A 25,277-nucleotide genomic window follows, 5' to 3' on the forward strand; every position below is an offset into this window, starting at 1 on the left:
ACCTTATCTTTTAACTTCGGAACACCGACCTCCATTTCTCTGGAGTCTGTGTTTCCCTGACAGTCATTCCTAGCTTTTCACTTCAATAAACTCTTTAAAACTGGGTTCTGCTCCTTTCCACAGTTTCAGGTTGACAACTCATTATACCAGAGAGCCATATTTTGGAGTGAAGTTTCCTGCACTCTTTCAGATGCTACTGGATTTCCATGTGTTCTGTAGGTGATGATATATTGAAGACTTAAAGTCTGGGTGGGCTCGAGGTGTGGAAACAGTTGGAAGGGCTATTGGAGGAAGAAGATTCCCAGGACAGGGGACCTATTTGAGTAGTTTAGGTAAAGATGAGAGTGCAAATTCATAAGAACAGGTACTCAAAAAAGCCTTGTTCAGCACCCATCAGCCAGACACTACAATTACGTAAGGTATTAATAAAGTGGTAGAGTCTGGGCACTGATTACATTTGTGAAGGGAGAGACAGAAAAGAGAGAAGAATATATGAGAAGGCTTTGACCTGGGGCACCTGTGTACATTTTGGTGCATTAACCAAGATGTGAATTCAGGAGAAGGAAAAGGATGACTGGTGGTGACATGGGAACTTGGGTCAGTTTTGAACGTAACAGATTGAGAGTTTCCTAGATCATCAGAGCAGAGACTGAACTCGAGAGAGAGAGAGAAGACATTGGTTGGAAGGAAAAGAAAAAAGAGAATTTATTTTCATTCTGGGTGCTAAGCACTGTGCTAGGTGCTCAGGCTGCAAGAGTGGCCCAGTGGAAAGGGAATTCAATGATTTAGTGACCTTATTGTCATTCTGGGTACTAGTAGTTTCCTTTACTGGAGATTCCTCTTAATTTGCAAAATGCACACTGGGCCCTCTGGTTACACAGAATTAATGCAAGAATTACTTCATGATTCTTGGAGAAAAATGTAAAGTCATTATAAATACAAATGCAGATGTTGTAACATGAGATGTTAAGTGGTCTGTTTAATCATGTAAATTGGGGTGTCTCTGAGGCTAAACTATGGCCTTGAAGGGTTAGAGACAAGTTTTCTATTAGTTCCAATTTAGACTGGCCCTTTGGTATTTCCTACATGGTATTTTTTAAGATTGACAAATCCGGACTTTGGCAAATTCATGACTGACAATTATGGGCTGTGGAGGACAAATGAGCACGCAGCCTGTGGGTAGATCAGAATGTGGGTGGGGGTGCTCCTGAAAGAACCTGGGGAAAACAGCTAAGACTCAACTCTTCCTTTCAGTAAGCTTCTAGTAGAAAAAGACACAAAAATAAAATCCAAAGGAACCTCGTGATTTTTTTTTTTTTTTTTTACACAGCCCCAACCCTGGACTAGGTTTTCATAACTTCCCATGGAAAACAAGTTCACTGGTGTGGGTGGGGTTGTTAGGGTTCATTGCTTAAAAAAGAGTATTTATTTTTAATTTTTTTAAATTTCAGCATATTATGGGTGGGGCAAAGGCAATATATGTAACCTAAATATTTGCACCCCCAGAACCTCGTGATTTTAATGAAAGAGATGGAGATTTGAGCTGAGTACGTGGGAGCCTAAGGGAGAGGCTCAACTCTGTAACAGTTGGCAGGGGTAGGGTGGAGACCTGGGAACTGCCTAAAGGAAATGATGTTGGCCCTGAGTCTTTGATGGTGAGCAACAGTTAGCCAGATACACAGGTGTGTGGAAGGCACTGCAGGGAGGGAAAAGTGTGGAAGGTGGCGTCGGGGTGGGAGTGAAGGAATAGAGGCAAAAGAGGCGGCCAGGTGAGCAGGAAGAGCCTCACACACTTAGAGCCTAGAGGGCTGCCAGGGAGAGCCAGGAAGTGCTGGGGCAGGAGAGTAAGGAGTCTGGAGTAGTGGGGTGGGCTAAGGAACTTGAGCCACAGGCACAGAGGGTGGCAGCACACCAGTGTGTGATTTCAGCAGGGGACCCATGTGCCATCCCTGCAGCTGGGTGGAGGACTTAGTGGAGGACAGCTTGGAGAAGGGGAACTTACGTAGTTCTCACAGTGGATCAGGCCAGGAATGTCGAAGGCCTGAGTCAGGGCAGGGGCAATGGGGCTGCAGAGAAGGAGCAGATTCCAAGCAGACATTAGGGTGGAAAAACTGACAGTCACTGAGACTTCAGTGCTATTGATCAAGGTGGGGAGTAAAACTATAAGTGAAAATGGGAAGTAGAGAAATAGGAGGAATTTAGCCTTAGATATACTAAGTTCGAGGTCTGTATGGACACCAAGAGCGATGTCTAGGCTGGAAACAGCCTGAGGAACACTTCAGGTGATGACCCGGCCAGCCTTTCCTGAGCGCTTCCTCTGTGCCAGGCACTGTATTCAGTTTTGCATTCACTAGGTCATTAATTCTTGCCTGCTTTCATCTGCATAGCTCCTGTCACTGTTGTGTATTAAATGATTCGTTTGCTCATTTGTTCAGTGTCTGCCTCACACCATAATAGAAGTGCTACAAGGCCGAGGATTTTTAATAGGTCTTGTTTACCCCTGCATAGCACATAGGAGGTCCTCAAAACTCCTGGTGAATAAATGAGAGAAACTTTATGGAAACTGTAGGAGGTAGGGATGATTATTGTTCCTGTTTTATGGGTGTGGAAACTGAGGCTATATTATATATATATTGCTCCAGGTCACATGACTAGTTGCAAGAAGTGCCAGGATCCAAACCTGGGTCTCCAGATTTTGGAAGCTAGATGCTTAATCCTTCTCCAGATCAATATTAGCAAAAACGGCTATTGGAACCACAGGGAGGTGTTGATCTCATGTCCCAGGAAGAAGGTGTAGAGTGAACAAGAAGATCAAAGAGGAAATCTGAGGGTCACCCCAACCACTGTGGAGTAAGAAGACTCCCCAGAGGAGGACAAGAGCCATACCAGAGATGTAAGAGGAAATCAGGAAAGGAACTGTGTTCTAGAAAATGAAGAGGGAGAGCCTGCCCCAAATGAGGGGGCGGTTGGCAATGCCACACTCAACTTGGGTTTCAAGTAAGGTGGGCTCTGGAATGTGCCTGTAAGTGGGGAATCTCTGTGGCAGCACTGTGGCTGTGAGGCGTCAGAGGCAAGTGTTCTTTAGAGCAGCAATGAGTAGTAGAGACCATGGTGAGGGCCTGGTCATTGGGATGGCTGGGACAGTATCAGCCGTTGGGGAGGGGACTCACGGGGAGGGGGTGGCGAGCCCAGGGGGATGCCATTGTCCAAGAAAGAGGTGAGGAAAGAGTTCCTTATTAAGATGGGAGAAGTTCCAGCTCTTTGGCTTGGGCTAGATGCAGAATAAAAATATGTGCATATGTGGGGAGTGTATGTGGGGTGCATGTATGTGTGCATTTGTATGTTTAATAAGTGAATGAATCAATAAAATTTAATAATGGCTGTAAACCTGCTTTGCACATTGTAGAGTGCAAAACAAATGTGAAGAGGTATTACTCAGCTTAGGCTAGTCTTGCTGGATCGTACCTTCAAACTCCTCACCTCATGCCTCCTGAGCCAAAGGTTCTGGCTGTGACAAATATCACCATCACCCTTCCCATCACAGGAAACTGTGCTCTGCCTGATGCCATTGTTTATATGGAGCTTGCAGGGAGAAAAGTCTTCCTCCTCCTAAGGAGAGAAAGGGCATCATGCACTATTCCTGGATCTCAAGTGTGCATGTGCCTGGGGGTGACCTGAGAGGGACCACAGCCCAGCCCTCCCCAGCCATGCGGTCAGCGGGCTCCTCCACACTGAGGCACCAGCCTGTCCTCTCACTTCCAGCAAAAACAGAAAGCAGAGATGTCCTCCACTCCATTCCAGGCACGGGCTCGCTTGTAATCACCACTGGCTGTGTAATGTGTGGGGTCCAATGCAAGATGAAAATATGGGGAGCCCTTTTTCAACTCCAAGTCAGTGACTGCAGAGCAGTAACCCAAGTGTGAGTCCTGGGCACAGGGTCCTGTCCAAGGGCTCAGGCTGTGAGCCTGTGCAGCTGGCCCTGCTGCAGGCTGGGCTACCAAGGTCGTCAGTTTGGATGGATGCCTCAGTTCTCAGCACCTGTGATGCCTTTGCAAACCTGGCCATTACTGAATTTCTTCTATTATGAAAAAAGAGATCATTTCCTGAGACTGGTACATACTCAGGTGCTTTAGCCCTCATCTCTGGAGGTTCTTCTCTCTTTGCTTTGTGGACTTCTCATCCCTGCTTCCACAGGCTCATCCTCAGCCCTCTTTTCTCCTTACTTGCAACACTATCTAGGCAGGGTTGGGAATTGATTTACTTTCAATCTTGGGAACCAAGGCAAAAAAATTCCCTGGCTTACATATTTGGTGAGTTCCTGAAAATATGAGCCTACATCTATCATTTATACTTGACATTATATCCTCCCATGGGTATCCATTAAATTTTCAAAGACTTTCCCACAGGTGACTACAGAGCATCCCAAGTACTTGATAGAATGCAGGTCCATAATCATCCACAATCCTGGGGACACAACTTTGCAAACTTATTTTAAAAATTATCTGAATGGATGCGAAATGATTTGACAGTGTTTATCCCACTTGGTATGAATATTTTCATGTTTTAGTGTAGAAAATTCAACATGTTTAAGTGCTTCCCTACCCCTCAATGAGGGTGTTTCACAATACACAGTCTGTGCTCATATTACCTTTCTAAAAATACAACAAATCCTGAAGTATGGCCCACTTGGGTTATGGTTCAGGAATCATGACCCTGTATTAATATTCGCTTTGGGAAGCAATTTGCACCAGTCAATGTATAATCTATTATCATTTGATTCAGACACAAACTCTCTGGGAATGTAATTAAATGGACATTTAAGCCACCTCTTTCTTTTATATTCAAATAAAGGCCAAAAAACATGGCTATGTACTTCCCAGGTATTTCCATTTCTTTGGGAATATTTGGTGACTGCATGGAATTTTAATATTTAAGTCTTAAATCTTTAGCAATTCTTCCAGAATGTATTAGAATTTTATAAAATTAATAATCCTATATGTGTAAATACTATGATAAAGAGGTCACTGTTTTAAAAAAGATGATATTACAGCAATCAACAGACATTTCCAACTTCATTGGGAACAAACGAACAACAAAATACAACCCTCAAATAAATTTAATATATCAGTGCAATCATTCAAGAATCAATGAAGATATTCTATGCTTTATGGAAAGATATGTGTATGTGCCTAACGGGCACTTGTAGTTTCATAGTTAGTGAGTGAATCCTAACTATAGTTATAAATTGTGTAAAGACAGAATCTCTACTACATGAGGTTGATTTGAACTCTTATCCCTATTTATCAGATAAGCAAATTGAGGAGATTCAGATATCCAGATACAAGAAGGTCATCAAGCACCAGGAAGATTCACAGCAAATAGGACATCTACAAGACACAGCCATCAACTGGGCCAAAATCAAAATGAAGGAGAAAATTCTACAAGCAGCAAGATGAAAGCAAAAACTGACCTACAAAGGAAAACCCATCAGGCTAACAGCAGACTTCTCAGTGGAGATCCTATAAGCCTGAAGGGATTGGGGCCCCATTTTTAGTCTTCTTGAACAGAACAACTGCCAGCCAAGAATTCTGTATCCTGCAAAACTAAGTTTCATAAATGATGGAGAAATAAGGTCTTTCCCAGAGAAGCAAACACTAAGGGAATTTGTCAATACTAGGCCTGCTCTACAGGAGATAGTCAGAACTACATTATACATGGAACAGCACAATAGATACCCACCAGTGTGAAAACGCCCAAAGGTAAAGCTCACAGCTCTCATAAAACAGTAGTGTATGAGGGAAAACAAACATTAAGGTATCACCCAACATGATGAACAGAACAGCATCCCACATATCAATACTAACACTCAACATGAACAGTCTGAATGCCCCACAGGAAGAAAGAAAATTTCTTGTATTCAACCTCTGAATTTACTGTTGGACCAAAGAGTAGCTGCTTAGTTCCTGTGCACTCGTCTCCTCCTCCTTCTCCTTCTCCTCTTCGTCCTCCTTCCCGTTCCTCCTCTCCCATAGTTCAGTGCCATTAGCCCACTCTTCATTCTTTTTGGACCTAGATTTTCTATTCTCTTCATTGGCACTAAGCATTTTTCAGTCCCCATATGAAACATACCCTTTATTTCTTCAAGATTAATGATTATCTTCTCAAAGAGAGAATTAAGGACAGTGAGAATGGTATGAGGCATAGAGTGGGTTTTACTGGCTAATCTAAGAAATCCATTACTTGGTTTAATACAATGAACTCTAAGAAAGACCTAATGGTCAAATTAGTAATACTACTGAAATTGAGTAATATTTTAAAACATTTCTACAATTATGTTTTGGTAAATCTCAATTTACAAAGAGTGACTATTCACAAAACATCAGAGGAGCTGATGCTGGGCAGGTTAAAGAATCATACAAATCTCGACTGAACATCACAGAGGACTTCACAATTATTTGGTGTTCTTCATAATTTGGTGAGGTGAGTTACAGTTGAATTTTCTCTTCAAGGAGACTGAGGCATGGAGACATTTAATAGTATACCTATTACAGAAATGAAGTCAGTGGTAGAGCCAGAATTAAAACTTAGGGCATCTGAGGATCCCATATCTGATATCACCCATTTAGCCACATAGAGGATGAATTGAGTCACCAGTGAAAATTCTGGGGGAGGGGGCCCTAAAATAATTTCCTCTGACTATGCTACATCTTATCTTGCCACACTGTGGGTGACAGAGCCTGTCCTCATTATCTTATGCCCAACCATGAGCCCTTGTGTAGGAGAAGTGAGAAAAGTGAAGTCTGTGGTGTGATTTTGATTGTCATGTGGGAAGAGGATGTAAACGGCTCCCTCCTCGTGGACCAGGGATCTGAGTGTGCAGGCCTTTAAACATGGATCCAGGGCACGGCACTCTCTTCTCTGCCTGACAGCTGAGAGCGCACCTCCTACTTCCTTGGCCACGAGCACACATTTTTAATAAGACATCAGTTGAGCAGCAGAATATTGGATATGAGCTTTAATTGCATTCTGCTTCCCATAAGCTCTACCCCCTCACTGGAGAGGAAAATATCACCACCTTTGGGTTCACAAGGTAGCTTTCTTGATAAGCGGTCTCCAACTTTTACACAGAAATTCTGATGAAGATAGGACCCACTTCACCAAAACAAGGACTCATTTCTTCTGGTGTCCAAATTGTATTGACTCCAAGCCTTTGTCCTCCCAATCAGGAGAAGGCTTTCCCTTGGAGGTACTTAACAAATGCTTTTTCATGGGAAGGAGATCAGTGGTCGTTAATAACCCTTTGCAGAGGAGGGAACTGTAAAGTTTGGCCATTTCCCCTGACAGAGACCCTTTTTCTAGTGCTGTTGCCATTGCATGGTGTTGCCTCCAACACAGGAAGGGGAGTATTCCAGTGAAAAGCCAGAAGCCCCAAGGCACTAAAGCACACCTGGTCCTACCCTTGAATCCAGGGTGTGTTTCCATTCTGAGGCTTCTCATCTATGGCTGCTGTGCACCAAACCAGACCCAAATTCCAAGATATAGTCCTATCACTTTACACTCAAGCACAGACATTTTCTCCAGGGTGTGTCATGCTACTTGGACCCTGGTGCAGTAAGGACCACAGAACCTGCTTTGACAGAAGCAGCTCCTCCATCAGCAGCACAGCCCTGAGGCTGAGCCCAACTCCAACTCTCCCGGGAGCCCTTTGCCTTCCTTGTCTGTTGGCCTCATTCAGGGCAAAACCAGGCCATCAGATATCCTCTAATAGCTTAGAAACTCAAAGCTTTCGTTTCTTTCCTTCTAGATGGCCGTTTGGCCCTTAATAGGAATCTGTTGACACAAATAGATGCAAAACAGAGGGACAATGCCCAATTTTGTTCACTTATGGAAACTGAGCTTCAGTAACTTGCCATGTCAACAAGAAGACCTTGATGTGCTTGTCTCATATCACATATTTTAAATGGCTATTTTTTTCTCTGAACAACAAAAAAAGAGGGTATGTTATGCTGCTAAAAGTGGAAATAAGTAGAGTTGTTTCATGTCAGTTTTCCAAAAATAAAAAAAATAAAAATAACACAAAGTAATCAAACAAATAAATAAAAAGATTCACCCCACTGACAGTACTGTCTTGAGCTATGCAGTTATCTCAATAGCAGCATTGTTGTTGAGAAAGAAGACAGAGATATTTTTGGTAAAAGTGGTTTGGTGTATGAAAAAGTAACCACCAACATAGATATTCTGACTGTGTTAGGGATGAAGAGAAAGTTCATGGAATCTCATATAGCCAAGAAATTGAGTGTTGGATAAAGAAAATTCTGCCTCAGTCATACAGAGCACAAAGATGCCCAACTGCTGAATGAAGAAAGGGGCACACAGGTGAGCTACCAGAACCCAAGTGGACTGGAGCCTAGGACATTCCACACATCCTTTCTGTGAACAACATTCAGGCTGGGCAGCTTGCACACCATTCCAGTTTATGTGGAGTGGAATAGCAACTAACACAAGGCTAGATTCTAAGATCAGCATATAAGGCAAATGGCATATATGATTAAATTGCCTAGGAAAAAAAATCCCACAATCCATCCATGGGTTCATAATGTATAGCTTTGTGGGTATAACCCCAAAAGAACATCAGATTCACATCTATTTCCCCTCTCCTTGGGCATATACATTGAGTGGGGTAGCAGGTGGCATCACCCACAACATTGTAATGTTCTCTCTTTCCCTCAAGTGCATGTAATTCAGATCACATGAGTTATATGTGTATGTGATATGAATACATTAAAAGTGGGAAGGGGAGACATGTATGTGTGACTTCTTGAAAAAACTCATATCACACAAGGGAAAGGCAATATTCACCAGAAAATGCATACTTCTAAAAATAATTTTGGTATTGCAGCAAAAAAACAGTTTTTTGGTATTGTCAATAAGCTGCCCATTTGAGATAAAGCCAGAAAATTGAGGGAGCTAAAAAAGAGATCACTTGGTGATCCCTTCTATTAATATTCTCATAGCTTTATACACCACATGTACCCATATGTTTACCCTGATGGCTCCACCTGTATATCTACAGACCAGAGCTCTAGATCCGTGTATCCAACTACCTTCTTAACACTTCCACTTTGATGCAATAGGCATCTTAGGCAAACACGTCTAGAACTCAACCCTTGAGTCCCCATTTCCATCCTATTTGCTCTTCCTCCTCTAGCATGTCCCATCTCTGTCAATGGCATCACTGTTCAGTTCACCCAATCACTCAGATCAAAACTCTGAAGTTATTCTTCACTGTCTCTTTCCCTCCCACATCATGTCTAATCTATTAGCAAATCGTGTTGTCTGGATATTCAAATGCCCTCTCATTATGTCTCTTGACACCACCCAGGTCCAGGCTACCTGCATCCCTTGTCTGGGCCTCTGCCATCCTTCCCCAACTGTTCTTCCTGCATCTACTCTTGCCTTGCACTGACCATTCTTCTCACAATGGCCAGAGATGCTTTTCAAGATACAAATCAGATTATATGAGTCCCTGTTCAAAGGTTTCAAATTGTTTCCCACTGTGGTTAGTATAAAATCTCAAGTCTCTTTAAGGCTTTCAAAACCCTCTATAACTTGGCCCATGCCTACCATCTCATGACTTTGAACCCTTTTTTGACTTACCTCAAGTTACTTTGGCCTCTAATGGTTCCTGGAACCTCACCAAAGTCTTCACCTCAGCAGAACATTTTTGTTTGCTAGTCCCTTAAACCTAGAACCACCTTCTGCAGTTTTAGCATAGCTGGATCCACGCCTAAGAAGCTATACATAGAGCAGAGGGAAGAGTGGAATTAAAAGAGCTAACCAGGTCTTATTTCACACTTCAGATTCTTAGCACCCATGGATCAAACCTGTGTTGCAAAGAGAAAAGTCATTTAAATCAAGTTTCTGATTGAATCTTTAAACACGTTTTAATATAGAAAATATTGTGGAATTTGCTCAAGCTGTTATCCAAATGTACAGGTGGGAAATTCACTATAGCATGGTCCAAAGCAAACTTTGGGGGGACATTAAGAAAAAAGAATAAAAAATATTTCACGTCTATAGTGCTTCCAGTTGACACTTCTCAACGAACCAGTTCCTGTGGGCTAGGAAAGCCACGGATGCACACTTATATCTGAACAAACCACATCGCAAAACTTCCATATTGGTTCTGATACTATTCCAGTTGATGCCTTTAGGTTTCCTATGTAATATATCTGGGATGTATTACACCAGTCTTATACTCCAATTGGGTAGTATTATGTGTTAGGCACATAATACAAGCAGTCATAAAAATGGACTCTTGCATGCCTTTATTAAAACAAAACAAAACAAAATAAAGACATACTTCAACTGATGAGGGTGGAAATTAAAACACAAACAACTCAAAAATGAAGAAGTCCTATAAAAATACCTAAGGTAAATATTAAAACTAATAAAGTATATATAGTTATACACAATACTTATAAATAAGGATTAGAAATAAAATGCACAAGTCAATACAGTTCTTTAAAAAATAATGACATACTATGAAATTAATCATGTAATAACAAAATGGATCTAATATCCCAGGTCAATTAATAACAATTAAGAAGCTGAACAAGTGGAGAGTAGAGGAAGTAAAAATGTGCCAAATTCTTCACTAAAAATATTGTCAGATTCAAAAATTATTGATAATTAGAGTCACGTAGCTTTAAATGTGTAGCTGGATAGACTGAAAGAGACCGAAGTGGAATTTAAAAAAATATGACTTGCAAATCACTATAGAATAGAAAAGAAAAACCTTAATGTTGATACAATTGCCAAGAGTCTTCGTGAACTGTAAAAATAAAACACATCACTTTCATTTTACATAAAAATTATTTGCAAATATGGGCAAAAAATTAGGAAAGTGTAAGTGTTCTAGCCATTAATACTGTGTCTGTTAAAGAAAATTACTTTTTAAAAAAGCTTACACATGTAAAATGTCTAATAATATTCATAAGGAAAAGTTAGTGTTTCTTTACTTACTTTTAAATCAAAAATAAGTGTATGTCTTCTCTTTATATGTTCATGAAAGATTTAGAAAACATATAGTGTATATTAGGGTACAAAACTTCAATAATTTTCAAACAACTGATATTGCACAAAATATCAGATCAAACTTCCATAAAATTATACAGAAATATAACTACATTTTATTGCATTTTTATTTTTATTTTTTTAGTTTAAAATATGGAACGTTTCACAAATTTGCATGTCATCCTTGCGCAGCGGCCATGCTAATCTTCTCTGTATCGTTCCAATTTTAGTATATGTGCTGCCAAAGCGAGCACTTTATTGCATTTTTAAACTTCAATCGCCTTAGTTTCGTTGTGCCTTTGGTTAGCATTTAGTACACAGAATTTGAAATGCCCAAATATCAGTTTTCTCCTTCTTCCTTAGTAATGGAATCTCCAATTTTTAGCTAGACAGATGGCCAACCAGAATAAAGACTTTCATTTCCCATTTTCCCCGTACAGCTAGGTTTAGACACCTGACTGCATTTAGGCGGATGAGACGCAGGTTGGACTGGTGTGCGCAACTTCTGGTAAGTGTCCTTCAAGGGAAGGGATGCTCTCTCTTTGTCATTTCCTTCCTCCTACTGGCTCAGCAGTGGATTGGAGTGTGAGCAGCTGTCTTGAGCTCTGGAGCATCAGCTAAGAAGGGCTGAGCAACAGGGCAGATAGTCCTGGGAACCCAATGGCCTTTGGGTACCTTTGTGAGAACACTTCCTGGTTAGTGATAGAAAAATGGAACCAAACTGGGTTGCGCGGAGGATGTAAGTGGTTGACAAAAAGCAGAAGCGAGGAATGCAGGCTACTCTTCCAGGAAGCTTCGCAGTAAAGCAGAAGAGATTTGGGCCAGCCATTTGTGGGAGTTCATGACTGGGAGAGGGGTGCGCCTTTTCAGGGGGCAGGGTGTGCAGAACAGTGGAGAATCTGGAACATTTATAATCTGAGTCCAAGAGAGGTTTACCTGCGTAGAGAAAAGTTGAACAAATTGTTGGAACAAAATCTAAGGAGGGTTGGGAGGGAATGGGATCAAAAGCAATTGGGGAAGAGGCTAATGTCCTGTGGCAGAAGAGAACAAATAGAGATAAAGACAAATTTGAAAGTTTGGCATAAGGAAATTAAGGATCCAGTAGCTTCAGTTTTCTTTTGAAACTTAAGAAACAAACCAAGACTTAAGAATGAGGGAAGTAGTCAAGGTTTGAATAATCCTTGGGGGATTTCGAAAAATAAGCCAACAGCAGAAAAGAAAGAGCACTGTTGAGCATTCCTGAGGTCTCACCTGAAGTTGTCGTTAAGAATTTGTCATTAGCCAGCAAGGAAAGCAATACGACTTTCTTCAGTGGTGCTTCCCGGCTTAGAAATTAGAGCCGGTCAGAATGAATCACTGGGCTGCTGTAGGATAGACTGTGCGCAAGGCTCACACAGCAGATCAAAGGGTTGGTGGAAATGAGTGTGTTGATGACAGTGTGGTGGAAATAACAAACCATGAAGTCCAGACAAGTTAGGAAATACGTTGAAATAAGGAGGGGCTGAGAGTCTGATTAAATAGAGACAAGGGAGGGAGTTTAGGCTTGGGCACGTTGGCAGTGAGCAGAGCAGGCATGAGACACGGGGGCAGTGGTAGCAAGAGGGAACTTGGCGGTCCACACAGGCAACCGCAGAACGCAGAAGGTCAGGGGTGGAGCAGAGAGGCCAAGGGGTGGCTGCAGATGAGGTTAAAGCAGAGATCGGGGGAAGCTGCAAGAGCAGACGGGATCGGATGCCTGTGAAGCTGAGACACAAAATGCCCCATGCAAATAAGAGTCAAGATCAACCACAGTTCTGGAAGGAAAAGACTTAAAAAAGAAAACTGATCCAGAGTCCAGCTTTGTTCCAGAGGCCTGGCTATGAACCCAAACCTAATAGCGTAGAGACATGCAGTCACTGGAAACAAGAGAGCCGGCCAGCCAGCTACAGAGATGCTTCTTGTTAGTATCATTCAGGATTTTTCATAAATGTGAAACCCACAAAATGTGCACCCTTAGGTCTGCTTTAAAGTCATTTTTTAAAAAAGTTTTTGTTGCTATCAGGTCACTGAGAGTGAGCTATGCTGAGTTCTTACTGTTATTGTTTTCCTAACAGTTAATAGCATTTTGGTAGTTAGGACAGAACCGTGCAAGACCTGTGCTATTGATTTTTCACTTTTTTTCTTGTTCCAGTAGAGGGCACTCAAAGCTCAAATAAATACGTGCATTTTTACAGCAATTGTTGTTTTATATAATTAAAACTCATATTTAAATGAAAAAGAGAAAGTCTGATTTAATAAAACTTAATTACTAGTCATGCATGTAAATTTCACGAAAATGAGATGAGATCTTATAAGTGTCTAAATGAGGACATGCCTCCCCAGACACGCTTTTTTCATTTTCACTCAGCACACACTAAAAGTAGAAAGGAAATTCTCTTGTCTAAGAAACAAGATGGGCTTTCTGAACGCCAAGTCTGCAAAGACACCTGATCCTCAAGTTCCATTTTCGTTCCCATCTGGACTTTTTTTTGACAAGGATTTTCAGTAAACTGGAAATAATCCTGTGGGCTACTGGACAAATGTCCTTCAGTGGAAAAAAATCTGAGAAAAAGCTAGCCAGACAGAAGTGACTTTGGCACCGCAGAAGCCACCCTCTGGCAAATGCGTACAACAAATGAATGAGATGGCTAATATTGAGGCTGCAGCCGCCGTGAACGCCCATAGGAAGTTCCTAGGAAAGTTTCAAGAAGACTTTGTGTTTTAGAGAGTTGCAAAAACACAAGCGTTGTTAGTACTTGAGGGAAGACTGTCTTCCAAGCACAAGATTAGCTTTGTATGGCTTTGGCTGCCAATTTGGCACAAGGACCGTGGAAGATGTGAACAGTGGTACCGTTCCTGTCAGCATTTCATCAGAGGTTCTCTTAGAGGAGTTGGGCCCTGGGGTCAAATGATTCTACAGCGAATGTCTTTGCCACGGTGGGGCTACCATGATCCATACAACGCAGCTTTTCCAAACACAGAGGACATTTCGGTTCGGCTTTACTTCTCCTGTAGGAGTGAAGATTATTTGCAGGGAGCAGATAGGAATCATGCGCGGTACCTGTCAGTGACGGTGACGTATCAAGACGAATTAGCTTCTCAGGTCGAGTTCAGCTGCGGAGGGGAGGAAGGGAGGGCTCTCTCTCGAAAGAGTCTCTTTGGCAGGGATGGTGGTCCTGGCATCATAAAGAATATGTTATGACTTATTTATAACAGATTATTTTTTTAAGTACCAGTTGCAAGTCTCTGAGATGTTACCATTTTCCAAATTCCCTTTATCTGCTCTCCACCCCTACCAGACAGTCCTCCCAACGTTCAGAAACCGAGTCCTGTCCCCTCAGGAGGACTTTCGCTCTGGGATTCTTCAGTCATATCATAGATGCATCAGCTCCCTTATCTTCAGGATGCAAATAGCAGTGGGGCAAAAGTCTGAGAAACTCTATAAAACGGAATTTTTTTTAAAAAGCACTTCCCCTTTTTCCTAATGACATGGCAGTACAAGATAAAGGATTTAAAATTTAAGACCCCGAGGGTGTCCACATATTGATAGTGAAAATCAAACAACTTTAGGATTGTGGGTTAAATATAGCATGTATATTTATGGTGTGGTGTAATTGTTGAGCATGTCTAGCCTTGCCGTATATCGTTGAAAGACCAGGCGGCAGCTGTCTCACTGTTTATTCTTTTTCTCAGCTCTCTGACAGTGGCTTGATTTATAGTTGTAGGCAATAAATTACAAGGTTGAGTCTAGTTTCTAACCCTCTGGCTAAAGATTTCCCATTACTTGGTCAGGCAAGCTAAATATTTTATTTAAAATGACATCGATAATCATAATAAGAAAGTCATTCAAGTGAAAGTGAATGCCCATGGCCTTAAAATTAACAAGCAATTCCCTATAAGACAGTAACATAAAGTGGGAAACACAGTAGTGTGGTCAGGAAGTCTGACTGCTGTAATTTAGGCAAGCCATTTCTTCTCCAGGGATCTCAATTACCCCTTCTCTTCCCTCACCAAATTAATCTCTGGATTCCTTGCCTCTAGGGATGATTTTTGTCATCACTGAGGATGCATTCTGCTGCAAGCAACAAAAGACCTAGCTAAGTGTGCCTTAATAAACAAAGGCGTGTATGGTCTTACCTAGCAGGAAGTGTAGGCGCAGGGTAATTCCCGGGGCACTCAGTCGGCAGCCCAGTGATGTCAGCTGTCCTGCAATAGTCTCGGCTTTTTCTTCTTCAAGATCACAAGATGGCTGTTCCTAGTATCACATCCTCACACAGTGACATTCAGAGATAGGAAAATAGGTATTTTTCTAATTTCCATTTTCTTAAGGGCATAACATTTTCCATAAGTTCCAGACTTCACCTCACTGGCCAGAATTGTGCAATGTGTCTGTCCCTGGGTGAATCACTGGTCCAGGAAATAGAATTACCATAGTCAGCCTGGATCAATCAACATTCACCCCCTGTGGCGGGAGAGAGTCCCAACCTGCCCTGGAATATGAGGTGAGCATGAACAGAAATCAGGGTTCAGTGAGAAAAGGGTGGTTGCCAGATGCTGTCGGGTAGGTCACCAGCAGTGTCTGCTGTTCCTCTGAGTGTAAAGTCCATATTTGCATGTAAACATATACACAAAGACTGACTTACTCATATCCAAAATGACAAATATTTCTATCTAACACACAGTTCCATTAGGTAGACACTGTCCTCCCCATCCCACAGTTTGAAAATTAGCCTCTTTGGAGCATATTCAGTTTGGTCAAAGTACTTAGGTGCACACACAAGGCCCCACATATTAAATTCCTCAAGCAGGATCTCCTAAACCTACTTTAACTTGATTGAATCCTGTTCCCTGTAAGTAATGACACACCATGATATAGATTATGGGGAAATATGGTCCTTCATGACTGCTGGAGCCCTACTAAGTGGTGACAACATGGAAGGGGAGAAGAATATAGGGTCCCTTATAAAATTCATCATGATCAAATTGTAAACTTCATATACTCAGATTTTTCTGTCCCTGTGGTTGGATAATTTCCTTCTGTATAGACCCAGAAGCCTCTCTTTACCATCTATTTCCCCATCTTCATAGTTCAGGGAGCCTCAAAACCTCAAGGTGATTTTGCCTATGTCCAACATGATGTCTTCTCTTCCTTCCATGTGGATGGTTACACAGATGAAAACAGAGGTCATCTACGACCAGGAGCAAAGTCATGTGGCACCCATTCTTTAGCTTTTAACCTCTGGCTTCACTGTGTGTGTCTGACACCCTCCCATTACTGGGGGTGGAGGGAAATGGGGCTTTTCTGCTGAGGTGGGGATGGAGTTCCTCCTCATCTCAGTCCAGCTGAGCTGCAACTGCAATTTGGAATTCTAGGAGACTGTCACACTGGAAGAGCAACTGAGCTCCTAAAGTATAAGAGAGCTAAGGTCCAACATATTAGAAGGTGAATCAGGATGTTCTCAACAGTCAGAGGAGCAGGGCAGAAGCGAATGTTAGTTGGGAAATGGATCCAAAATGCAGAACCAGGACAGAGACAAGAGAAAGCACACCATGGTCAGGGAACAAACTGAGAGAAGGTGAACCGGGTGACTGACGGATATGTGGATCAGGCAGTCTGGCTTCACCAGGGGCAGTTGGGATCAAAATAGTCTTCCAAGTTGTTTACATCATCAATCTATTGGGGTTTGAGAATGGTGGTGATGAAAATAAGAATGTATTTCTATTTTTTTTTTAATTGAGAGTGGTTGCTTTGGAATCCAAAGCTCTCAATATGCAGAGTAATCTGAGGTCCTGTCAACTCCCTTATTCTCATATTTGAACTTCATTTTACTCAAGATTATTTCTAGATTGAGAGATCATTATTCACATGCAGTTAAATTTTATCTTCAGGAAAAGTGAGTTGATGTGGAATTTGTTATGTCTGTTTCCCTATTTTTGCTATAGATTTAGATGTGCTATTTTGCAGAGCATCTCAGAAAAATAACCTGGAGATGCTGTGCATGCAGGTTTGGGTTCAGATAACAATTTAGTCTACAGATTCACCATGTAGAGAGATTATGCTGTGTTTTCTTATATGTGCTAGTACTGATAAGAGTCAGAATGATTTTCTAGGTTTATATATATGCCTATGTCTTGTCCACATCTATATCTATATCCATATCTAATCTATATCTATATATATCTCAGCTAAGAAAGCTTTTGGCTTCAAGTAATAGAAAACTTGACTAATAGTAACTTAACCAAATAGAGGCTTATATTTCTCAGTTAACAATATGTTTGGAGACAGACAGTCCAAGAACTGGTCTTTTTGTCTTTTTGTTCTGCCATTCTCAGCATGATGGCTTATTGCCTCAGCATCAAAAGACGGCTACTCCAGCTCCAGCCATCTCATCTGTGTTCAAAGGAGGAGAAACACTCAATTGCTGGAACCATCTGTACTTTTATCAGGAAAGACTGGGCTTCATTGCCCAGGACTGAGTTACATGGGATTACTAGCTAGAAAGAGAGCTGAGAAAATGTGTATTTAATTTTTTTAGCCTTTATAGAGGAGGTGGCCAAAGAAGAATGGGGTTGGGAATGAGCCTGTGGTACACCAGGTAACAGTGATGGCCACACCTTGCTACAATGAAGGTCCAACACAGGTAAGCTATTAAAATCTAAAGACAAGATCTTATTTGTTTGTTTTAATCTGGGAACTTTTATAGGATTTTTTTATTTAAATGAAACTTCGTGTGGCATGCCATATTAGCCCTGAAAAACAATAGAAGCTTAGAGTTTTAGAGACTGAATTTAGAAATAGCCTGAAGACTGGCAAGTAGGAATGTTAAAAACAAGTTTTAAAATCTAATATATTTACTTATTTGCCTTCTTATTTTTCTTTACTTATACTTACCTTTTCATAAAAGGATTTCAGGAATCTTATAAAGGTACATAAAGTAGCCTGAGTTAAAATTGGAGCACCAGAAGTATAAGGATGAGAGCTTACTGGAAGTGGGAATTTGACTAGAAAGGTACTCCGTGTGGAGGTAAACATGTACTATGGGTGGGCCCCAAACCTGCCTTTAATCTGTCAGTCAGTCAAGGAGGAAAATCATGGCAACTATGTACATCGTCCACAGGGCATATAAGGCAAACATGGGACAAGTGTTTGCAGGAAGAACACAGGTGAGGGTCCTCAATCCATCTATTTCATTTATTGATACTTTCTCTTCTTTATCTTTTTCCTCATGCTTCCTCAAAAGAGACCCTACTTAGGTCTCATTCAGTTGTAGTGGGAATGAACTCGTCCTGGGTCCTGGGTAGAATCCGTGGGGAGAAGGTGCCCACCCATGAGTGCCCTCTCTTGCCCAATCTTACTTCTGCCACCTCTTGATACTGAGGTCTTCACAACTAATTGGCCATTTGGAATTTTTATTTTTTCAGTGCTTCTCCTTTGAAGGGACATTTTGATTATGTAGCAAATAAGCAATTTTGCTTTACTTCCTTTCTCTGGGTAAAGGAGAAAGAAGACGTATATTTATTGAGAACTTACAATGTATTGTAAGTTACTGGAACTGTGTCTTCTAGTAGCTCATTTAATCTTCCTGCTGGCTTAGAAGGAGTCACATATTACAGTTGGGTAAAATCATTTGACCAAGGTTAGAGCTAATCAATGGCAGAACTTGGATTTGAACTAGTATCTGGCTCCGAAGCCCAGGTCCCTCTCGTTTGAAGAACGGCATTTGTTCATAAAACTGAGGTCCACTGTCAGAGCCAGACATCTGAGGTTAGGTCATTCTCTCCTGTTCCCTCCATTCCCCAGCCAAGTTCTCTGAAGGCTTCACTGGGAAGATTCCTGGACCTGGAATCAGAAGGCTTGCTTATAATTTCTCTTTCTTTTACTGGACAGTGGTGTGACCGTGGGTAACTCTCAAAGCCTTCTCAAAGTCTGGCTCCCTCATCTGTGGAGGGGGGACAATGATCACCACCCCACTTGCTCCACGGTAGTGACAATGGGAGGCAGGGACTGGAGTCATCCTCCAACTAGAGCCTAGATGTTGTAAGTGCTTTGAAATAATTATAAGCTTTAATCACATTTGATACATTATTATTTTTTTCTATTATTAGGACCTCAAGATCTTGTTATAGAGAAAATTCCTACTTTTCCTTTGGTTTTCAGCCCTTGGGTCATTTTTTTAAGGAAAATCTGGCTGTTCTGTCTCAGTGAGCACTGACTCCATGAACTCCCTGGGACTTACCGTTGTCACCAAAGAATTAACTGTTAATGACTGCCTTCCTCTGTGGAAGGGTAGGTTGCCTGTTTTATTCAGAGCTGTATTCCCAGCATCCACCACAGGAATTAGTGTAGAATGGACAGTAGGAAATTAGTATATTTTAATGTCAGGGATATTGTCATGTTGAGAGGTCGCTTAGGTGATCCCTCAAACCTCAAAGAGTGAATTTCTCTTAGCAGATACTATCTCCCTTGAGGTTGTTACTTTGGGAAGCAAGGACTTTTAGAGTCATGTCAAAAGTAAATGCTTTTTGACTCAAACACCTCACAGGGCTGAGCCTCCTCACAGCTGTAAGAGGAAGAACTGTTGCTGGAGAAGTGAGCACAAGAGCTGCTGGATAAAATAGAACCTAATTGGCATTTTAGTGCCTCCCTAAAATGCAGATTGCCTGTATACCGTTTATGCACACACACGGACATACACACACCCATCTCCATGGGCTCATGTGCATGGACACATGACACTTTATTGGAATCTCTGAAGAGCATTCCCTGGGAAGAAGGGACTTTGGAAAGTCAGCTAATTATTCCTGCAGATCCCTTAGTTATCAGCAGGGACAGTGTCCATCATTCAGCCACAGAGGCAGGCAGTCCCTGTTCCTTGCCACTCCACACAACTCTTTGGTTCCCCAGTCCTCTGTCAGCATAGCTTCCAAAATTTAAAAGTAAGAACATAAGTAGAGAATTTTTTGTCTAATAATAAATGGATGCAAACCAAACTCAGCTTATACCTAGAATCCAGGAACATATGCTTGGACGTAGCTACCTGGAAACAAGAAATTTGAGGCACTCTCCTCCCAGCGTGACTTCCCAACCACCAGCATAGTTTGGGATGGTAGTATACATGCACAAGACAAGGAGGAACGGGCTGAGACGCAAAAAGAAAATGGAAACATTCAAGGGAGACAGTAGGAAAATTTTTTCGACTGTGCAACCAATCAGGCAATGGAATAAATGACTTGGGGAAATATTTGTGGCTCCCTAAATAGAGGTGTTCAGGAGAAAAGTGAGATGGAACACATATTCTCATTGTCGTTATTAAGCAGCATTTATTGAGTGTGGACAGAGCACGAAGTAGCTTTCCAAAGGCTGAGGCACCCCAGTTCCTGTGGAAAAGTGTAGGGAAGAGCTGCCCTTTGGCAGCTCCGGGTTGTGGCGGAACTCCTGACTCACGGTCAGAATCTGACTCGGGGGCAGGTTTCCGCACTCCGAGATGCCTCCTCTCAGAAAACTGAGTCTCAGGGTGGGTCTGAACATGAAAACATTAATAATTGTGGTCGTTAAAGGTAATTCTAATACTTACTACAGTTAGAATTCTACGTGTTACTTTGTTATCATGTTTTAAAATATAACATAATCAGACTCATCTTTTTTTCTTGGTTATTTGATAGAGAAGGTTGTGATTGGGGATAGCAGCTAAGCCCTGATATAGACCGCCTCATTTTGAATAGAAACAGTATGGTTAACAAAGAACAGTAAAATAAAGTGGAACGGGGTACAGAGGTAAGAAAAGTCTAGAGAGGCCTTTGTTCCTGTCCAGAATCTTATTACAAGGGGGCAAACTGGCCAGCGAAATATTTCATAAAAACCTTGCATAGAGACCTGTTTTTCCTTGAAACCACTTTACAGATAGAAAATAGGAACATATTAATATTAGAATTGTCTCATTGTTTCACAGAAGAGCCATCCTCCTGATTCCCTCTTTGGTTACCTTCCATACGGACAGACAACCAAACCAAGAATTTAGGGGATAATTTTATTAACTCTGATTTCCTTGGGCCTGATTGGCCTATCTATGCATTGACTCATGAAATAAAACAGAAAGAAGAAAGCACTTATTCTCGCTCCTCCCAGTTTTTTGACTCCGAGGTAAAACTGACCATCCTCTCCCTTGATTCACTGCATAGGCAGGACTTTCCAAAGGGACTCCAATATTGCCTTTCCCCCACCCCCTCTCTCACCTCGTTTCTAGCCCTTTCACCTTTTTGTATCTATCTTGGACTGTCACTTCCAGAAAACAAGGGGACAGATATTGACACACTGAATCTTAGAAACACCATCAATCCCCTTGGTAAAGCCTCCTGCAGGGTTAGAACTGGAAGCACCTCTATAAAAGAGTGTCTGGGGAATTGTAGGTTTTCATGTATAGCATTGATGCAGGACATCATAGGATCAGTGATCCCAAGAACACTTGCCAAATTCTAGGAGTTACTAATTACCTTCCTTCCAGTATTTTTTACCAGGTTACAGAAGTCAGAGAACAAAGCCAAAGAATTCATATACTCTGTCTAATTGCAAACATCAAATATGAATAACTCTCTTTGCAGTGGAAAAGGATGAAAAGGAAAAAAAGAAAAAAAACCAACATATGAGCTATGTGATTGAAAAAGAAAAGCACCCCTGATATTTAGCATTCAATGGAAAAACACTCTTCCTAAAGTTACTTACTAATAGAAGGACATAGTAGATATATGGTATCCTGAGACAGTCTAAGAAAAGTGGCCTGCAAAGAGAGAGTGATATGATAAAAACAATAGAACAATTTAGAAAGAAATAAAGGATGAAAGAAGAGCAAAGTGAGATTAAAAAAAAAAGAATTGCAAAGAAACTAAAATTTCAATTGCAGAATTAAAACCTGTACTAAAGCTTATAAAGGACAAGGCAGATTTTGAATACAATTTAACACTGGTAAGAATGACACACTTCGGTAGCTCTTCCAGTAACAAGAAGAAACATGCCAAGAGATGAATACTGAGAGAAGAAAGATATGGGGCTCATATCTTTCCCTGAAATGGAAAGCTAACCTAGGAATTGGAGAGGAAACCAGACTAATGATAAGAAAACTTTCTTGAGCTAAAAGAAACAAGAGTGTGAAGATTGAAAAGAGCTAAACATGTTTCAGGAAATGTTAATAAAAAGTATCACATATCATTCCATTATGATAGGTTTTTGAATTATGAAGATAAAGGAAAACAAAATAAAACAGATCTTATAAGCATTCAGGAAGGAAATAAAAAGACAATAACAAGCTAACTTTGAAAGCAACAAAAAACTCGGGCTGGCTTCAGACTTCTCCAGACGCAAACAGAAGGCCAGGGAGAGATAACAACAGTAGAGTGTTAAGATTAGAAGCTTCCTACCTGAGAATTTGATTCAATCAAGTTTTTATTCATGTGTGACAACCCAGAAACACATTCTCTGATATGTGCAAGTTAACAAAATGTGCTATCACGCACTGTTTTTAAATAATTGCTTGTAGACATATGCTATAGTACAATTATGAGTTTAAGAATGAAGGCTGGTATTTGTAAAATGTATTGTTTCTAAGGCGATTAAAATATATTATAAGATATTTACTTAAATTCCCACAAAACCCTGGGAAGCAAGCAGCTGCTAAGATTTATGGTCTCTATATTTAGAGAAACTAGGATTTAGAGAGTTAAGTGATGTGTTTCAATAATACAAATGGAATCAGGGCTCATATCTTCCAAGTCTTCACGCAGAGGGCATGAGTTATCAGATCAGCATTGCCTCTTTCTGTTTTGATTTAATTTTAGAAAGTTTCTATAATAAAAATAAGAGGGGAAAAAAAAAGAAAATTGGCTCAAAGTGTTGGCCATGCTTAAACTAAATTCCTCTTTCTTTCTCAGGACTAGGTTACTGCCTGCGTTTCATTAGAAGCTTTCTTTACATTCTACTAACCATGTCAACTACAACAGGGAAAGGCTTTCAGTAACAATGGGTTCTAATTTGGGGAGTTCTCATTATATGCCAGACACTCTTCTAGGCACTAGAGTTTAAGATACAGAGAACTGAACCAAACAAAATCACGTGCTCATGTTTCCTATCATCAAGAGTTAGAGGACAGGAAACAGACCTACTTAGACAACAGGAAAGGGCACCCACTCCAGCTCTGGTAATTAACATGCCCCATCTTAATATGAAGGGACAACCTGGGATCACCAGGCATGAGGAAAACCAAAGATACGAAAAATGAACAAACAAAAATTGATGTGGAAAACAGAAATTATTCAGGGCACAGAAGTGTATTTTAGAAGAAATTAAATCCAAAAAACAGAAAGAAAGGAAACAGAACAATATGAATGCTTTTACAAATTAAAAATATAAGTTAAAGCAAAGGTGAAAGAAGGGATGGAAGGTAAAATTGAAGTCTCTCAGAACACAGAGCAAAGACGTGAAAAATACAAAAGAAACAAGAAAGAGGACACATTAGGAGTATTAATCCAAAAGGAGTATTAACCCACCGTCTGATTGACAGTTGTGGTCTGCAGTGGCACAGTGTGCCTCTGTGCTGGTGGTGATGGTTATTGCTTATATATTATTAGTAAAAATAATAGCCAACATTGTTGAGGGTTTTTATTGTACTAGAACCTCAGCTAAGGTCTAACCCACAATGTCTATTTTATTATCTTATCACTTTTTTAATGGCACTGAGAGGCTAGACCTGGGAAATATTTAGAAGGTAAATGGTTATGATGTGATTATTGATTATATCTGGATGTGGGGAAGAGAAAATAGTCAAGGGGTAACTCTTGGATGATTGGATACCAATAGCTGAGATCAATATTCAGAAGTAAAAGTTTGGGGAGAAAGAAATTGGTTCAATTTTAACATGTTGTGGTGAAGGTGCCTAAAAGATACCTGAATGGATGAAATTAATAGATACTTGTTTATATGAAGCTCAGAGAAAAGGTGGGGCCAGAGAGAGATTTAGGAATCAGCAACATTATCAGTTAAAACCAGAGAGTGGATGCCACTACCCCAAGAGAGTCTGAGCCTAGGGCGAAGGGGAAGGGAGCCCAAAGGAGAGACCGAGAAGGCATGCTCAGCCATCAGGGACCTGCGACAGGAGCGTGGAGACCGTCATGGGACAAGAAAGGTTTGGGGAGGAAACGGACAAACATGGAAACAGACACACGGGAATTTTCTATATAGGGATTATTGGTAATATTTGTCAGAATAATTTTAATGGCATTCTGGGAACAAGGCAGATGGCAGTTGAAGAATGAATAAAGAATGAATTCATCACGTTCTTCATTGGCCTCGTGTAAAATGAATTAATACCACCTCTGTAAGCGGATATGGTAAGATTGAAAGAGATAATGTTTGAAGAGTATTTGAAAAGTGCCTGGCTCATAGTACATGCTCAACACGCACACCAGTGCATTACAGTGATTGAGTGCATGAATTTTGGCCCTGGATAGACTTGGCTTTGTAGTCTAGCTCTGCCCCTGTGTAGTTGCGTAAACTTGGACCAGTCACTTTGTTTATGCATCTTTTCTTTCACCTATAAAATAGAGAGTTGAGAAATAATTACCTTATGAAACAATTTCTAAGAATTGTATATTATTTTTTCCTATAATGGTGGTATATTAACCTTTGAATATTTGTGTTTTGATGTCAGGCTGAATTCTTGTATCAGATTATAAATTGATATAGTTAGGGTTTATTCTGGTCATACAATGGTGAATACAATTTGTTTTAATATTAGTTTTTGTTTGCTTTCCCAATAGGTCTCTTTTCCCTGGATGAAAGGTAGAAGGCCACGCTTTGCATGTCTTAGCCTTGGGCACTTCCGCAGAGCAGACTCTTCCCAAAATTGGAAAAGGCAATGGTGGGCATCTGGCCTAGGCAGGGGAGAGAAGACAATGGACTGGACATGGCCAAGGGAAGGGGAGGGGGGGCTGGCAACCCCCTCACAGGACAGTGGAGATTTGCAGGAGGCTGGGCAGTGGCAGAGGAGGGCAGCAGCAAGGTCCTAGTCCTTGTGGGATCTTGCAGATGACACTGGCGTTCCAGCACTAGCCAGGGAGGACCTATGAATAGAGGGGCTTTCCTTTGCTAAGATGCAGGAAACTTTGGAAAGGGGAGAGGACAAAAAGTCTTAATA

The 25,277-nt window shown here is 41.1% G+C and overlaps 1 non-coding gene across 1 annotated transcript; it reads right to left on the reverse strand.

Moving 5' to 3' along the window:
* Positions 1–11,223: 11,223 nt before the first annotated feature.
* LOC138377649 (U6 spliceosomal RNA) lies at positions 11,224–11,330 on the reverse strand. Its single transcript, XR_011231816.1, has one exon. It is a non-coding gene; the product is annotated as a U6 spliceosomal RNA (small nuclear RNA).
* Between the last annotated feature and the right edge of the window lie 13,947 nt (positions 11,331–25,277).

Source organism: Eulemur rufifrons, chromosome 29 (assembly GCF_041146395.1).
Source record: "Eulemur rufifrons isolate Redbay chromosome 29, OSU_ERuf_1, whole genome shotgun sequence".
In the NCBI taxonomy this organism is placed as follows: Eukaryota; Metazoa; Chordata; class Mammalia; order Primates; family Lemuridae; genus Eulemur; species Eulemur rufifrons.